This window comes from Uloborus diversus, chromosome 1, assembly GCF_026930045.1.
Source record: "Uloborus diversus isolate 005 chromosome 1, Udiv.v.3.1, whole genome shotgun sequence".
NCBI lineage: Eukaryota > Metazoa > Arthropoda > Arachnida > Araneae > Uloboridae > Uloborus > Uloborus diversus.
This window is the reverse complement of record NC_072731.1, coordinates 9164320-9184458: the sequence shown is the minus strand read 5'-3', so window position 1 is coordinate 9184458 and position 20139 is coordinate 9164320.

Genomic DNA, 20139 nt, shown 5'->3' with positions numbered 1-20139 from the left:
TCAATTGTTTAGTGCTAAAACTCCCTTTCATGTAGGATGACAAAGAAAAAAAAAAGAAACTGACGAAAACGCGTGTGAACCTTTATGTTTTTATGGTCGCTCATCTTTCTTTTCCAAAGCCTGTTATCAAGGACAAATAAAATAATACGCTTGACGTCCCCCTCCACGGAAGAAATCAACGGCAGTGAAAGGTTGCGCAAACAGCAAATTAAGATAAGTCAAAGATACTAATGTGGTGAACGATGCACGCGAATTAGCACGCGTCTTAACGGAAGCAGTTTCCACTGTGGCAACTGAATGCGTTAATCGACATGTGGATAGCACTCACTTCTTACGCATTGCGAAGCGGCAAATTAATGCAATGATATATCAACGAAAGGCTTAAAGATTTGCAGATTGATACACATTTTTGTGAGCAATACAATGGCGATGTCTTGTAAAAACACAAAACTAGTTCAAACTAAGAACATAGATCCAAAATACGAGTCTTGAGTTTGTGACCCCTCCCCCCAAGTGGTACTTTTAAACAGTATCATGCTTTTTAGCTTACTTCCCCAATAGAAGTCAGAGAAAGAAGAAAAAAGCGTGAAAGAAGGCTTAATGCATTTTAAAAATATTGCGCAAAACAAAAATAAAATAAATAAATAAAAAATAAAATTAAATAATTAAATATATATCGAAAAAATATAAATTGGAAAGTAGGGTATTGAGATGGAAGAAAATGTTTGTCGGTCAGTCTGTCTGTCTGTCACCCCTTCCCCCAATAACTTTTGATCGAATAGGCCGATTTAAACATTTTTTTTTTTTCGAAAGATCTCGGCAAGAAAACCTTATTCCCATATTTCCTTTTTTAAATTGAAGATTTTTTTCAAACAATTTTGATCTTTTGATCAGTTAAATAAAACTTCAAATTAGCGCCTACGGAGAAATTCAAGGCAAATATAAATACCGTACTAAAAGCGAATTCGCTTCAAACAAATTTTGTAAAAAAAGTTTTCGAAGAATATGTACAGAAAATATCTTTTTGATTTGAACAATTTTCCGTTCAATTTTGAACTGTTCATATCCCTTAACATGAGAGCCAATGGCAAAACTAAAAGTCAATAGAGATTCCGCACTTTAAGGTGGATTTTTTTTTTCAAACATTTTTTTTTTTTTGGAAATAGCTCATTTCCCGTCTCCGGCTCTTAGAATTTTAGGGCAGTTGACTTCGAATCCGACTCTCCTACTCTAACACCGTAGCTTTGGCAAAAATTTAAACACTGAGATAAAATAAACTCTCGGAAATTTCAAGTTTTCGAATCCGACATCCGACATCCCGAAATAAGTCTGACTTTGACTCCGTAAACATTGGCAGAGTCGCGGACTTTAAGGGAAAACTTCGACTCGGAGTCTATATTAAAAACCTTCGACTCCTGAATCTGATTCTTTTACCCCAAAATAAGATTGACACCGACTCCGCAGCTATGCTTTTTACTTTGAAATAATTATTATTGTTGATATGTATCTTGTTTCACGCTGAAGTTTTAATTTATGTAGTCAGTGTTTGGCGGAGAAATTCGGAGTCATTCATGCTACTACATAAAGCTATGAGTAGACTTTTTTTTTTTTTTTTTTTGTAGTGAAAATTATTTCTTAAAGTTGACATTTTTTTTATTTTTCTAATTACTTTGAAATTACATTTATTCATTTTTCAATTTTTTTTTTTTGGCAACAGGAGAAAAACAAACGATTTTTTTTTTTGGACATAGGTTTTTTTTTATGAAGTAAGAATTGTTCTTTCTTTTTTATTTTCTGAAAGCGATTATCGATTTTTTTTTATGGAAAAAATATATTTTCTGCTTTGTTTAAAAGGTGCTACTACTTTATTTGTTCGTTTATTTATTTTTTCTATTTCTTCAGATGAGTGAGACATTTTATTTCTAGAAATCAGGTTAAAATGTTAAAAAGTTGCGCTTGGAATAATTTGCGATTTTAGCTAATTTTGAGAACATTGATCAGATACTGGAAAGTCGATATTAGTTTATGGGAAAGTAGGCTCCTTTATATGTGAACGGAAGTTAAAAAATGATCAAATAAAATTAGGAGGCAAAACGCACATTTTTGGGGGACAAACAGTTACCCAGATTAATGTACAGTACATACGAAAAGTTAATGTACATGCAATATGTGGTTTTGAAATTATGATCAATTAAGGGGCAGAAAGCACATTTTTCGGGGGAAATTTTCAAACAGTTCGCCGTTAAACCTGTTTTTCGTTAATTATTTCTAACCTGGAGGTTCATATCATTCTCTGGTATCTAAAGAAGAGTTGCGCAAAAAAAGTTTTAAACATTATGAAACGAGCTGATGTGTGTATCACATGACTTCCTTTTACTCCAATTTAATGTCATTTCCCCATTACTGGCAATTTTAATGTGATTCAATAGTTTACTCTCTAAATATCACCAACAGAAGCTAAATTAAAACAGATTTAAAAAACAATCCGTTAAATTCGTCGTCAAGTTGGCGAACAAAAGACTGGTGATGTATCTCCAAGTGTCCGCTAAATTATAACACAACTTGAGTTTACATCGAAATTAACAATGATTTTCCCCCAAAAAGGGCAAAAGACCCCTTTAGAAACACTCGAATGCAACCAAAAGAGGAGGTGCACAACTAGATCCCACTTGGAGTCTGCGTACCAAATTTCAACTTTCTAGGACACACCGCTCTTGATTTATGCGACATACATACGCACATACATACGTCACGAGAAATATAATAAAACTACTTTTAATGAAATATATTTCATTAAAAGTAGTACTTTAAAGTATTAATGAACACATTTTTTCTGCTTAACAAATTATAAACTTATGTGTGATTTCTTAAGAAAAAAATTGTCATTGGCCTTTAAAATTATTACTTTTTAATGACATATATGAACCGTCACGTGCGGCAAAAAGGGTCGACTTTTTCGTGGAATGGGCGATTATTGTTTTGTTCCGCAATAAAATTCTTCAAAACTCTCTTTTACCAGGGTCACCTGGAAAATAACGGAGAGCAGCTCTGCTGCTTCTTCGGGCCCGGTACTACTAGAGGGCGCTTTAGCGTTCCGTGTCGCTAAGCAATGAAGAGCTGCTCTCCGTTATTTTCGCGGCAGCCCCGCTTATACTGCCGAGTGCAGGTAAACGGCAGTATCTGCAGAAATGAGTTTTCGAGATATTTGAAGAAACGCTTTTCAGATTCAATGCAAACAATAGGGGAATGTTGGAATTAGACGTCTTTTTCGCCTTTTTATCAGCGGAAACCAAATAAGCGATCTTGTACAGTAAAGATAACGTACAGTAGATGGCAAAAATGCAAGAAAATGAAAAAATGAAAAATTTGCAGTTACTGCCCTTTACCTGCACACGGCAGTATACTCGTGCAGTGTGAATTATAATTTATACCTCTCTCTTTATCTCACTCTTTTTTTTTAATTTCAGATCCAAAACTCCCCAATGTGAATCTTTGATAATTAAAAGACCTCTGTAAATTAAGCGAAAATCAGACGTAAACTGTGGATTACAGCCATTTAGACAAACAGACAGATATGTAGAAGATAGAAAAGTCATATTTTTTGAAAAAATACCGGAAGAAAAATTTAGAAATAGGTTTAAAAACAGTATTGCTTTATCTTCAATTTCACACATAAAAGAGATAACATTATAACAATCTATTCTTATTAGTTCTTACTTTTAAAATGAACATTTGTGGTTTATGTGTTTAGGTAATAGGCAATGTTACGGCAAAAAATATTTTGCTAATTGTTTTACGAGTCTCCATTTATCGATTTTTAAAATCAACCCTACAATTTTGCAGTTAAATTACAGAACTTTTAAGCAATTTTAAATTTTGTCAAAACGGAAATTCTGACGACCTTCGTTGTAGCGTTTTTGAAACTTATTGTGTGAACTATTAAAAGTCAAACGTACTTTCATTTACTTAACTTAAAAATATTTATATTCCCAGCAGCTCTGATCTCATTAAAAACTAATTGCCTCAAAACATTTCGCCACCTTTTACCCGTTCAAACTTTAGAAAAATAGTAATGAGTTCTGGATGATACTTTGGAATTTTAGATGACAGAAAATGATCCCCAATTTATATGTAATGTTCTCAAGCACACGATTCTGTTCCTCCTCACGTTCCGTGATTTCTTTTACCGCTATTGTGCGTGGGATTGCTTTTTAAAAATTTATGAGCTAAATAATTTAAAAGCGCACTTTATGTTTCTAAAAATTGTAAGCAATTAATATATTAGAGAACATGAAAAAGCATGTATTTATTTATTTTTCAAAGACAAGATTATTCTTTGGTTGCACAATGAAAATGAATGATGTAATATGGTAAAATTGTTAATTTGGTTGAAAATATTTACTAATAATAAAGCTGAAATTCTCTCTCTCTCTGAATGTCTGAAGGATTTCTGGATGTCTGAGACGCGCATAGCTTCTAGACCGTTCGGCCGATTTTCATGAAATTTGGCACAAAGTTAGTTTGTAGCATGGGGGTGTGCACCTCGAAGCGATTTTTCGAAAATTCGATGTGGTTCTTTTTCTATTCCAATTTTAAGAACAAAACGATCGTAAGATGGACGAGTAAATTACGAAATTATCATAACGTGGAACCGTAACATGGGCACAAGCCAATTGGCGAGATACGAAATTATCATAACGTGGAACCGTAACATGGGTAAAAGCCAACTGACGAGAAAATTTACCATACAAAGCCGTGCGGGTATCACTAGTATTAAATAAAAGATGTAAGTTTATTCAAAGAAGACGCAGGAAAAGCATTAATAACAATTCTAAGAAAGTTACATGCTAGTTAAGATTACTCGTTTCTAAATCCTAAGTTAAAGAATTTTATCGTTCATTTCATTCGGCAATCGATAAGAAAAATGAATATATTCACAGGTCTTTCGGCTAGATCTGCCAAAAAAGAAATAATAGAGCATTTAAATCATCACCACTTAGTTTGTTCTAAGTGAAAAAAAAATGTCTACTGAAAAGTAAAACATTACAGCCTAAAAATGTGCTAACTTATATTAACTCTGTTTCTGAATTACAATTATGCAAAACAAAGATATAAATATTTTCCACTAGTGGTACCCGCACGGCTTTGCCCGTAATAGAAAAATTAAAAGGTCTTTTGGTTCGCCTGTATTTACAAATAATGTATGGTGAATTTTCTCGCCAGTTCTTTTGTACCCATGTTACTGTTCCACGTTATGAAAATTTCATATCTCGCCAATTGGCTTGTGCCCATGTTACGGTTCCACGTTATGATAATTTCGTAATTTACTCGTCCATCTTATGATATTTTTGTTCTTAAAATTGGAATAGAAAAAGAACCATATCGAATTTTCGAAAAATCGCTTCGAGGTGCACACCCCCACGCTACAAACTAATTTTGTGCCAAATTTCATGAAAATCGGCAGAACTGTCTAGGCGCTATGCGCGTCACAGACATCCTTCGGACAGACTTTCAGCTTTATTATTAGTAAAGATTAGAATCTTACGCGTCTATTCCTGAAAAGTGAGTTCAAAGAAATTATTATTGTCGAGTCACTAGCCGTAATCGCCCGATCTTATGTTAAAAACATAAGTTCCCATTAATGAGTATTGAATGAAAATTATTTTGTAACTAAGTTATGATATTTGTTTTCTAGAATTGTTTAAGTTCTCGAATGTTCAAGTGAGGAAAAATAGAAAAGGTATATTTTAAAAAGCGATTAGTTTATTAATTTTGGTCTGTAAAGTTATAACTAACGAATAACGTAACGTAAATAAAAGGTACATTGTCTAAGAATTTTATGGAAATATGTTATTTATTTAAGTTAATCATTTATTTTTTTTCGATTTTAGTAGGAAGGAGTTAGATAATTTTTCATGGAAACTGAAATAATATCACTGCATGATAAACTTTTTTTTCCAATTTTAAAAGTTAATCTGTAATTAGATAACAAGTGAAAATTAAAACATTTAATAAATTTTATTTCTTCACTTTTTAAATTCCCATACAGTTGATCCATACTCATTTTGCTATGTACGGCGAAACAAATCTGTATCTAAAAGACAATGTCCAAAAATTGCGATTTTCCGAGCATTAGTGCATTGTATGTAGGAACCAATTTCGCATCGAGCCATGTAAAGTGAACGTAATTCTTTGTTTAAATAAAATCCGTTTAATTTTTTAACCAGGGTTTAAAGAGCGCACGTCCTATCCTTTTTATGTGCCAGAAAAGTTCTTCCTCTCTCTTTAAAAATTACCATAATGTGATTTACGTCCTCCTGGGGGGCTCTGACGTACATATATAACATTCTAAAAAAAGGATGACTGCCCAGCGTTCCCCCCTAATCCCATGTCTCCATTCAAATTTTACAGTGTACTTACCAAACATCAATCAGCCAAAAACTCAAAATCTGATAATTCATTAATTGTTTTTATCATGAAAGGCAACAAAAACACGTAGTTAATCCCTTCAGTCGGAATTATAAAATATTTGACCAAAAATGTTGATGTTTGGTACACAGTGTACTATGGTAAAGGTTATCTTATAGACAAAATTTTGAGTTTGAAGGAGAAAAATTAAAAGAGTTATGGCACGTCCAATATTCCGGACTTATATTTTTGAAATCAATATTTCATATACAAAAACGATAAAATACCAAACAAACTTCATTATAAAATGTTCTACAAACAATTATAAAACATAATATAAGCGTTCGAAACGATTAATTAAAAATTATATATTTTTAAAAAAAATCAGGAAAAAATCCTCGCTTTTCAGATGAAAATCCATGGTTGGAAAAGTGAGCCACTCTCTATCTCTCAATCCTTATATGTCAGTGTTGTCAATCCCAAAACAAAAATTATTTCGCAGATTATAATAAGAAGAATGTAAATAGTCAACCACAAAAAAATCAGCTAATTAAATCAATTATTAAATGATTAGCAGCTGTTCAAAGTGGTTGTCCGGTATACCGGACACCAGGTCTGAAGGGGTTAAAATGCAATTGGTTTTTCTTATGAGGAATTGAACATTCAGTTAGCCAATAAAAGGGAAGTAATGTCTACATTTTATTTGCAGTAAAGCAATTTTTCAACTATGTGCGTTAAACAAGCAAAATCTCCGGTTTAAACTCGGAAAATATAGAATAAGCTGACAGTTGATTTTTTTAAACAGAAAACCACCATTAGCTAAAAAAATTTAAAAAAAGATAGGAAAACATACCTTTGGTTCGTTGACGTAATAAATCGCTCTCTTTGGCCAAAACCAACACGCTTTGTTTGTACACATAGACGAGACACTTTTTGACTTTTTCCGCAATTGCACTATTTTTGCCGATAAAGCCATGAGACAAATAAAGTTCACTATTCCAGGAGTTCGCAGTAACGTCCATCGTAAACGCTAGTTCTCATATTTTGATTTGCAAAAACTTCAGTCTTTTAACTAGAAATTGTGATTTTTATGTCGTAAATTTGAAATCACCACATAATCCAGGAAAGATTTTTTTTCACGTAATAGTATTTTGTGCCATTTTCAAACATAATTAAATAATAATTTACAATATAAAGAAGTTTTCCACAAAGCACGTAGTATTGCTTTCAAAATACCTGCTATTGATGGGCATGTAAAACTAATTTTAAGAGCAACTTAAAACATTTAAATTTGATTTTTTTAATATGTTTTTTAGAAATGTATGTATAAGCAAGTGTTATTTTGCAACGTTAATCCCAGCCAATTTTTTTTAGAATCCGCATTCTTTCGTAGTGGCACATTAAACAGAAATAAAACATTGTTGTTTTCTACTTGAAAAACTGTAGCGTTTCACAATTAAGTATTTAATTAAATCGTGTCAGCTTACAAAGGCATCAGCAATGGTACATACATAAAAATGTTTGAATTCAAAAATTCCATATTTGAAAAGCATATGTAACATTTCATCCTTTTAAAAATCCAGCAAAATAATAAAACTGTTATTTTACTTTTTTTTCTTCTCAACGCATAAGCAGCATAGAACGAAATCCAAACTTTTCTTCACTGAACCACAAATTACACAAACAATTTCGGCACATGAAAGAACCAAAACAAACTCTTCGACACACGCAGCTCAACAACCATAGCAAATCTGTCGTTATTTCCTGGGTAAACACAATCACGTTTTGGGAGAAAAAATCATGACTTATTCAAAGATAAGCATCCATAAATTGAAAGCAACTAGTTCATACTTCCAATGTTAACCACAAAACAAAAATAAACATAAACTAGAACATTTTAACAGAATATTTTCGGGATAAAACTTTGCTCTACATTAAAGCGTTTCCATGCGATGTTTTTTTTTCAGATGAAGTTTCATTACAGCTGATACCACCAGCTGCTTTCTGCGTACTAAATGACAGCGGTGGAGGATGCGAGAGTCGGGTTGCCAGATATTCAAACGCTACGTGTTGGCGTCAAGGAAAAAACTGCCAGCGATAACGGTTGCCCCAAAAGATTTGAGGTTCTGTATTATTAAACAACTCTTTCGTGCTGAAAATAGACTCATGATAGTGCCCATGAATAATAAGGCATCAAAATGTCTTGTAAGTGGTTGTAACTACCTTGAATTTTGGCAGTCACCGAGTTATACGTTCGAGGTATACATGGACTACAAAATGGTAAACATAGGAATAAAATTGATTTTAATTTTTTAATGAACTGAAAAATATTGAGGCACATATGTTTGGAAGAAAATTAGAGGGTTTTTTTTTTCACATCCAAAATTATTCATCTCTATACATAGTATAAAATGAAGTCTCCAAAAAGTGTCTGTGTGTTTGTACGCGCAAAACTACCCGGTCAATTTCACTGAAATTTTCACTGCTTGTTTTCTTAAGTCCAGAAAAGCTTTGCAGATAATAAATACAGTCGAGCCCGCTTAATGGAATATCGGATAATAGAATATCCCGCTTAATGTAATAAAATTCCAATGTACTACACCGTTGATGTATGTTATTTTTATCCCGGATAATGGAATATCCCGCTTATTAGAATAATTTTTCCTGGCAAATTGCCTATTCCATTAAGCGGGCTCGACTGTAGTTCTTTTTTTGCATCCGATAAATAGTTCTTTTTTTTAACAAATAAATACCTTTGAGCTGAAAATTAAAATAATCAATTAACGAACGTTTTGAAGTACAAACGTGGGTTAATTGATTATTTTAACTCTTTTTTTTTATTCCAATCTAGGCCCAATTTTCACATAAATTCCTGAATATGAGGAAGGAGGATTACTTTCACATATTAAAATTATATATCGTTGGAAAGGGTAGAATTTTCCGCGTTCTGCGCAATTTGTTTCAATGCTCTAACTTAGTTACGGCGGGAGTTATTTGCGTTTTTAAATCCAAGTTTTTTAGGCTTGGCAAAAATGTAGGCACTACTTTCTTCATTAGAAACATCAATAAAAAGTGAACGAATTGTTGCACAGTTTTCTTTTTGACACCATTTGAAAGACCGGTACTTTTTACACCAGATCTATCTTGACCTTCGGTAGGAAAACTAAGCTTCTATCTCCAGAGGGGAAAAAAATGTTACAAGCCGTTTTTAATCAAGTTCGAAAAATGTAATTTCCATTCAAGTTATCAACCACTTTATTTTGCAATTCCACGGTTATGCTTTATGAATCTATTGTTTCTTTTGTTTTCTTTCTTATTTAATTTCTTTGTGTGTGTGAGAGAGAGAGAGACAGAGAGTGTGTGTGTGTTTGTGTGTTTCCATAGTTACGCATTGTACACCCATTGTTTTTTTTTTAATTCTCATTTTAATTCTTTAAAATAAAATTTTAATATCTGTGGTCACTGTTTGGAAGGGAAATTTTGCATGATGTTTTCTTTTTCTTTCATTTAAGTCTGAATGTTGAATATACTTCACTTGACACAATTTTTATTTTCGAGGTAGACCGGGCAACGCAGCTAGTTAATTTATACAAGAAAAGTGTAGCAGTTTTTTTAAAAAAAAGTTATGATATCTAAGGGGTAAACATTGTACGTTAAATGTTGTTGCTATTTAAAACAGTTAAAAATATAATTTACAACAATGATGAAAAACATGCCCTAGCATTGCACTGTTTTCATGTAAATTAAGTTCATGTTGAAAAAAATAATGACGCTTATGTGACTAACTTTTTTTTTAAAAAAATATTTTAGTTTGTTAGCAAACCTAAACTTGCTTTTATATATTGGAAACGTAAAATAGAAACATTACTCAGAAATGTTTATATCGGAACTTAAAATTATGCTTAATTATCCAAGCGAATATTTAGAATCAATGCGAACGAAATAACACATTATCATTTCTATGCAATTGTTTATAATACTATGCAAGTGTTTGCTAAGTAATTAACATAACAAGATATACTTTATTAATTATAAATTCCAATTACGAAGTTTTTTTAAAGTAGTCGCTTTCATTTTTAACTACAACTCGCTTGCTACATACTTTTGACATGCATTGGTTCCTGTCTTTCAATGAATCGCAAGTGTTTTTTCCCCTTACTCTCGAAAACAATTTTTCAGCACTTGTGTGAACTTGAAACTTCCTGACGGATTTAAGGGCTTTAGAATTTAAACAATTTAATTCAAATCAAAACGTTTTAATTAAAAAAAAACAATCTCGAGAAGTAGGAATACTTCTGCGCTTAAATTTATTATTATTTTTTTGAATTGTATGAAAATGTAAGATTTTTTTTTAATTCAAAGAAAAGAGGAAACCTGAAATGTAAGTGAAAATGTTTCAAAAATATTTGTATGCTTATAAAAGTTTTATGGTTAATTGAATTTACTTCCCTTAGTTTTTACTGCTTAAAAATAGTTTAAACATACTTTTAAAGACATTACTACTTTAAATGCTGAATATATTTTTCGCATTTGAAAATTCAACCAGACATAAACCTAGCTTAATTGTTTTCCCTCTCTTTTTTTGGTTCTTAGTGCAGTGTTTTTTTTTTTTTTTTTTGTGACTTTTGAAAGCTTGCTTAAGCGGGTGCTTCACCGTTATGAGTGCATTGGCTTAAAATCAGAATGATTTTTAAAACAGTTTCAAAATTGAAGTTATATTTCAAACAGGGTTCGAAAATATCATGATATTTTTGAAAATATCCTATACTTTGATATACATCCGATATTTTCAATCAGCACAAATTGAAGTCTTCAAATTAGTAAATTGTCCTCACATCACTCTTTATTTTCATATATTATTTACATTATGTAGACTTAAAATTAAGGTTTCTTTCATTATTTACATCTAACATTTCATTTTAAATTTTTATCAATTTTAATGGTGTTAATTTTGCATTAATTGTTTTACTCATTTTCCTTCTGTTAGCTACTTTTACACAGCTATATAATACAGAAATAAAAAATACGCATTAGTCGGTGCACAGTCATAAGAAATTTTCTTTTTTTCTGACCAATGTTTAATAATTAATTTTATACTTTTAATATGAACTAAAATTGTTACATTGCTAATAACTTTATGAATATAAAATAAAAAAGGAATATTATATTACTTTGTTATATTAATGGTGTATTAATGCAATATATATATATATATATATATATATATATATATATATATATATATATATATATATATATATATATATATATATATATATATATATATATATATAATGTTATATTGTAAATACCGTAGTTGGAAAAATAAATATCGAAAATATCAAAATATCATGATATTTTCAAAATAAATATCGGATATATATCGTGACATATAGCGACTGATATATATCGGCGAACCTTGATTTCAAATAATAAAAAAACAATAAATGTCTATGAACTGCGCAAGAAATCCGACCTCTGAAAATCTCTCCAACAACTTTTTTGGCTTCAAATTTTAATACTTCCTCTGGTGATTTTGTAAAAGCACCAACATTATTACAAACCACCAACATTGCATTACATATATGTGCCTTAAAGTCAGACTAACGTAAGTCATACTGTCACTACTTTTCAGGAGAGCTTCAAAGATTTGCCCTGTGTATACGAAGATCGGTATACGTGCTCTTATATCAGAAGTAAATAAATTACAAAGACTTTTCTTTATAGAATTAAGGCTTAATTTCGGTAAAAATTCTACAATCAGTGCGGTAATAACCTGAAATTTGCCGTTTTTGTTCTTCCGTCAGTATTGAAATGAGATACATAAATATCGTGTTTTAGAATCGCATTTACCTGAACTCTTTTTCCGAATGTTTCTATAAAATTTAAGTATTTCCTTCAAACAATTTGCAAAGGTAAATTTTTCATACTATTGGAAATATTGTTTTGTGCTTTTAAATAGACATCCAGGCCCGACGAGAGACCATATCAGCCTAATCAGAAACCAGAGACCCGGGCCTTGAGGGGTGGGGGCGGCGACACTGACGCAAAAAAAAAAAAAAAAAAAAAAAAAAGGGCGGGGAGCGCTCCAAATAAGAGAAATAGTAAATATTAAGTAAAATAAACTTTTTTGGTATTTACTACTGTGGCACTTAAAATAGAGTTAATTGTTTTCTAGAAAGCAGTTTTGAGTTTTTTTTCTCCACTCCCCCCTTTTTTCTTCTTTTTCCCCTTTTTCTTTTCTTGTCCTCCCTTTTTTTTCTTTCCCCCTTTTCTTTTCTTCTTCTTTCTTACTTTTTCCGGGGCAGGGGCGGCGATATAACTGACAAGGAGCTCTCTGCGGCCCTGTAGATATTATTATTGCTAATGTATTTAAAATATTAAATATTTTTTTCCAAAACTCATTCGGGTACTTCCTTAGATGGCAAATTCATTTAACAATACGCTAAGTGTGGTAACAGATAGTATAATAGCAATTCGATCGCCATTGTCTGTGCTACAAATTCTACTACATCGCTTACTCATGAGTCAGCCAAATATTCCAGACGTAGTATTTTGATCAGCTGCTTTCCCTTGACGACGACTCGAACTGTTCAGCTGTTCGGAACGAGAACCCAAAACTGATCATTGCACGATATCCCGACTGCACCGAAATATTATTCCTAACACTTTCACCTAAGTGCTTGAATGGTTCGACAATTTACATCACTTGCGATTTTATCTAAATTATTGTTGAGCTTAAGGTAGGCGAACACCCTAAATATTTTTTTTCTTCAATATTCATTGCACCTTTCTGAAACTTTATACGATCATTGAACATGATATAAATAACACATTTTGACTGCTTATTTGTTGAAAAAAAAATGTAATATTTTTTTCTTATTTTTTAAATGCCATATTTTTGGCAAAAAACTACCATTTCCTTAACACTTCAAGTGCTTCCATTTTTTTCATAATTTTAAAAACTTTTTGTGTCTATCTCTTTGTGAGATACCAGAGAGTGATATGACCCTCCAATTTGAACATAAGTAACAGAAAACAGGTTTTATGGGTAAATGTTTGAAAATTTCCCCCGAAAAACGCGCTTTCTGCTCCCTAAATTTAATTGATCATTTTGTCAAAACCACATATTGCATGTACATTTACTTTTCGAGGTTTATAAAACAGTAATTTGTTCAATCTCCATGTTTGCAAAGTTTCAAATATTTAAAGTGAATACTTTTTTTCGCTAGAGCTGTTGGCGTAAATAAGAACTTGAAAACGTGGTTATGAGAAAATCAAGAAAAAAAATAATTTCAGTTATAAGCAGTACATTTGAGTTCAGTAAATTTCTTCTAGTTTTCTCAATATATCGTCGATGAAAAAAAAAAACAATTGCGGATTTAGAAAAAACACTAGAGCGCTCTAAATTTCTCAAAATCGATTTTTTTTTCGAAAAATCGGGTGTTCGCCTACTTTAAAAAACATATTTCATGTGGAAATTATCTAGTTCATGTGAAAAAATAATTTTTTAAACTATGCTTTTCAAGGGAGGTTGTGCGGATGGAGTGAACTGAGAAAAACCGATATTAAAAAGCGTTCTTAACTACAGTCGATATTGCTTATAACGAGCAATGTTTTAACGAGAACTCGGGTTTAGCGAGAATATTAAAAAGATTTGGTTGGTACAATGTTGAGTCTATAGGAACGAAACTCGTTTTTAAAGAGCAAACCCCGCTTAAAGCGAGCAATATTTTCTTAATTCAAATTGTATGTTGATTTCCTCCTCAGATCAAGGATCATTCTACTTTTGTAAAAATTCCGTTCATTTGAATTCAACCCAAAAATAGACATAAGATATATATATATATATATATATATATATATATATATATATATATATATATATATATATATATATATATATATATGTATTTTAAATAAATAAATAAATAAATAAATATATATATATATATATATATATATATATATATATATATATATATATATATATATATATATATATATATATATATATATATATATATATATATATATATATATATATATATATATATATATATATATATATGAGAACGAGTGATGACAGGTCCCATTTTTTGAATTTCCTTTATTAGAGGAGCTTTTGAAAATTATATATTTGTTGAAGAGAATGTTATCATTTCCGAGGATATAATATAAATTATAGCTGAAGGTCAGGAGAGGGGGGGGGGCAATGAAAGCGACCACCGTGGCAACAAATGTGAAGAATTTGAAGTTAGAAAACACTCGACACAGTAAATTTCTAAAGTGCAGAAAAACTTCCAACTGTTTTGAAGCAACGGTTCCAAATGACTGTGTTTTTCGGATCATGCCTTCCTCGAAAACAATAACAAGAAAGAGACAATTAAATAGTTTAAATCGAATACCTGATTTCTTTGGTACTGTATAGAAATATAATAATAACAAAGAAAGCATGAAAAAAATTTAAGATTTTTTTCCTGAACCCGTTTTTTACTAGCACAAGGTTATAACGAACAAATACCGCGGTCCCTTTGTGCTCGTTATAACGCGATACGGGGGTTTCAATTTTTTTAAAAGTAATTTTCTATGAATTTCTTTGAAATTTTCAGCATAGTTACATGATGCTAATACCAACTCAAATATAGAATTTCATTGAACTATTTTAAAATTTATTCATTTATGTTTTTATTTTTATTTTATAACGCTTTTGTCATATTACTCTTTGCGAATGAAATTTAACATAAATTACAAAATACTAGCTAAGTATGATACGTAAAACAATCGAAAATAGAATTTTGGAATTACTTTTTCAAAATTTTGTGGTAAAGATAAATAATTTTAAAAAAAGGCAAAAACTAGGCTTTTTTTTAGTAAAATATGTTCATATTTCAATAAAATATAGCAAATGTACTCCACAAAACTAACCAAACAGAAAAGTCTTTCACAGCAAAATGTGAACAAACCACTTAAAAACTTGGCATAAAATTTTCTGCAAATTTAAATAATAATTTGTTTTCAATGAACAGTTTGAATTTTGCAATTATGTCGAAAATTAGGTTTTGAGAAAATCAACATTCTCTGTTTTACTATTGCAAATTTCATTGTTGAATAAACAATTTAATTTTTAATACAAATTCACCAACAAATAAGGTCTTATGATTCAATTGAAATGCTATTAGTATTAAAAATTAAAGCACTATATGCATTATTTACTCATGCATTTTATATGCATTTTTTATTATATTCATTTTTATGTTCATTTTTAGTAAAAAAGGGGCGTGGCTCCCACAAAAAGTGTCATAACCTTTGTCATTTCGCCAGTTTTCCAAGTGTCATTTCGCAAGTTTTCCACCCATTCAATTTTTTTTTTTTTTAAAGGTTCAGCTAAAGGTCTAGTTTCTAGAAATAGAGACTTCCCCTCCTCCCCCCTGTTTTTACGGTTATTTAATTTATTTCATTTTCTAATTAAGGAACCAAAACTAGAAAAAAAAGCAGAAAGGTCAAAAATTTCAGAGAATAATTATTTGTTTTGCTTTGTATATCTGGTTACGAAATATTATTTAACCCAAGCATTAACTTTTAGCTTTTGTATTCATTGTTTAGATATTAGTAAATCAATTGTTTAACTTAAACAAGCCATATTTGTTTTAATGAAATTATTACCAAGTGTATGTGGCATCTGAAAATACTTCGGTGTAAGTAATGTAAGTCCAATTCATATCTAAGTGTTTCCTCGGGGAAAACTGTTGTGTGCATAATTAGTCAAATTCTCAAGAAAAACGAGATAAGTTGTTAGATTTACGTCAATTACCACTTTTTTTGCTATCAAAACCAGCCCTTCAAAAATTTTGCTCTTTTTTTTAGCGATACTTTTAAGATGCATTAAGCCTCTTTTCATATTTTTTTCTTCTTTGGCTAAAAAGACTAACACTAAAAATACTTTCTGGGTGCCAAAATGGCGATAAAGTAGGAATATGGCCAAAGCGGTCGAATGGAGAGGAAAGAAGCGCGAAATCCACTTCAGCTTTGCGGGCGCCACGTGTATGGTATCGCGTGACCTACAGCCACATGTCGTGGGTCGCAAGTTGGCGTAACGCTGTAATCATTTTCGCTGCTTTCGTTGAAGCCTTCTGTTATCGTTATTACAGTAGTAGGCGAATAATTTAATGAGGAAAGCAATTCGCCTCGCCTCGGTGCCTTCCACATAAAATATATATACCAAGGTCATAGCCCTTGAAGGGGGGGGGGGGCTACCCCCCTCCTCCCCGCCCACACACACACCTTTTCAATGTACATAAGGTGTTCAGGCAAAAATTACGAAGTAACTGCTTTTTCACAATTTTGTACAGGCATTCAGATGAATTTTTCTTCTTTTAATGTTTTTAAAAAAGGTGAGACCATTAAAAACCGGACTGTCACCTAGGGGTATACCCCATCTTTTCAGAAAAGAATCCGCCAATTTCATTTTATGATGCAAAAAAGGAACGCCTTAGCAAGATAAGAAGATTTTTAAAAAAGAGCATGACAATAAGAATGACAAATGTGAATAACAAAAAAATTATTTGAAAAAAAAAAGACTGTTTTAAAAGATTGTTCGAGAATCTAGAGTTTGCGTTATTAAGATTACCTAGCTAAGAGTCGCCGAAATACCGAAAAAAATAAGTATTTAGTTCATTACGGATTTTTCTGCTTACCATGCTTAAAAAAATTACATGAATCAAGATGGCAGTTTCATATGCGCCCACACGTATCTACATTAATTCTCAATTAAATTCTAAATATCATCACTATTATCACAGCAATGCAACATGAGCCACTAAAATATGTTTCAAAAAGAAACGTGTAACTATAGAGAGCGAGAGAAATATTTAAAATACTGTAATGGAAAGTCATACCAGTAGTTCTAATTGTTTGAAGGAAGTAAAACAAAATTTTACTGTGGTATTAGGAGGTATTGAATATTTATTTGATTTTAAAGTCAAATTTAATATTTAAAATATTAATTTGAAATTAAAATGAAATAAAGTGGAAAAGTGCTTTTTTATTATTATTATTATTTACGGGGGCGTGGACGTTTGTATTTAAATGAAATTTTATTTCCCATACATAAGTAAAGGAAGATGGGGACGATAGCCAAAGAGAGGAGGCGTTAAAAGAAGAAATTTTAGGCCACTTTTGGATAAAACTCAGTTTTAGTCAAAAGTAGTTTTAGAAGCATTTTCGGATTTATTACTTGAAGTCGTTAAAATCAAAGAATTTTTCGGAGGAAAATCCTAAGCCCCTCCTTCCCCTAATATTATCAAAAGTGAAATGCAATTGCATTTTTATGAGTGAATTTTGGAAAAATGTTTTCACGGCAATATCCCCTAGCTCCTTTCCTTTAACATAACCGAAGTTCGTCTGAAGTTGCGATTTGGGGAATTCAGTTTCGAAAAAATAATGGTCGAGAGATCGGATCTCTCGATCCCTCCCCATTACCATAAAATATTGCCTACAATTGCATTTTTAGGACACCAATTTCGAAATTTTTCCGGCGGACAAGTCGAAACCCTAATTTTCCTTTAGCGCAGCATTTCTCAACCTGAGGATCGCAACTCTTAGGGTGGCGCAATTATCTTTTCACACAATTTACCATTACAAGTCAAAAATGTCTCCTTCGGCGACTGCCTGAATAAACTTTCGCAGAGTTCTTAAAATTATTTTAAGCACTCTCTATACCCTTTTACTCTGTTTTTATCTACCTTATACATCCCCGTATACATATCTCTCTGTATATCTATCTATATCGCAATCTGTAGTCATATATCTCTTATTATATGCCTCTATATTTATTTAATTCGTTCATCTGCACATTTACGTGGAAATCTGGAAATAGGTTAGAAAAGAGGTACAGCGCACCTATTGAACTTAGGGAGAAATGGTTTTTGTCCTGAGAGCAGAGTAATGCATTTTTTGATGTTAACAAAGAAGGAAAGAGCGGGATGTTTATTGTATCATTTCAACAACAGAATCTGCGCGAAAATCAAAATGTCCTCGGATACAATACTCTCATCAAAAACTTCCTGAAATGCTAAAACTGTTGAACAGAGACAGGTGTGTCAATGACAAAGAACAAAGACAGTGTCATATAGAATATTTAATCGGAGTTCAGTTGTTAACGTTCGCTTTTTGTGCAAATGGAATGTAGTGGCATGCTGTGCAATGGAGCGAGTTCTTTGGATAAAATAGACCATTCAGTACAAATAACTGCTAACAATAACTGCTAACTCTAGCGAAATATAAAGACAATATATCCAGTAAGTTACCGCCCTACAGCCAGGGCTAAACCCGAAATACATGAAATACACCGCCAGCTCAGTCAATTCCAGCCGAGGACTGCAGTTTCGTGCTTATTAGCACTCATCAGCCCGGCATAGGAAAGTGATCGAGCTGTAGGTAGGAAACCTCTTAAGGAAGTCAAGAGTGCCAAATAAACTGGTAGCTAATACTATACTGGTAGCTACTACCATATGTAGGACATTTGAAAGCATCAGTGATCGGGCTTAAAAGTATAAAGTAAAATTTATTATTAAACATATATTTAAGTTTCATGGAGAAACTGCATGTAAAATAGGAGAATCATCTAAAAGAAATCTGGAATTAGGGGTCGTATTCACCTCTAACAGAATCGCTTGTGTTCTGTTCGATCGAATTCTATCAACCAATAGCTCAGCAAAAAATTTTCTTCGCCCCATGAGAAGGAAATTTCTTGCTGCGCCACTGCTCGATAGACTTTGATCGAACCAACTACGATGTATTGTGTAGGTGATGAATACACTCTTTAGTCTGTACAATATAAATTTGTTGCGAAATGCTTTATTTATTGAAGTCAAATTCTTGTTTTTTTTTACGGGCTCGTAATACTAATATGATATTTATTTACACGTTGTAAAATATACTTCATTACCTCGAACTGCTGGATTACTGGAGATGAAACATTTCATCATTAAAAAACATTTTCAAATAATAATTGATGGTAATAGGGTTTGAAAAACTATCTATAAAACAATATCCTTAATACATTTTTGTGGATTTTTATTTTATTTATTATTATTATTATTATTTGTTTTGTTTTGCTTTAAACAGTATTTCAGTAATACAAACCGTTGGGTCGCTTTCATTAAACTTTTTTGAGCAAAATCTATAAGAATAATACTGCGATTCGAACAACGGGGGAAAAAAACCAGGATTACCTGAGCTTAAATTACGTTCTTAGTATAAAAATTGATATCTACTAGGTATGGTCAAAGGATGATAAAATGTCCCCTTCACAAAGAAAAGTTTTAGCGTGGTTCAGCTTATATATAAATGCACTGTACCCGTTTAACCTGCGAAACCTATTTTTGCAGTCATTAGTCCTAGATGCTTAATTTCTATTACAAAACTTTAAAATAAGGTGCAGAATTAATGTACTGAGAGTTTGAAGCAAAAAAAGAAGAGAAAAAATGCGAAATTTAACTTTTTACACAGTTTTAAGGTTTTCTAAATTATATTTAAGGAAATAATCTTCATTGAAAAATTGCGTAATTCTAACACATTTGACATTAGTTCGACAAATATTCACCGAGATATGAAACACAACGTTTTGTGTCTTACGCCACTTTACACGTGCAGTCAATAACTGCTTTTGGAGGAAAATACAGGTATATCAGCTAACAAGGGTTTAAAAATGTGCTCATAGAGTGATTT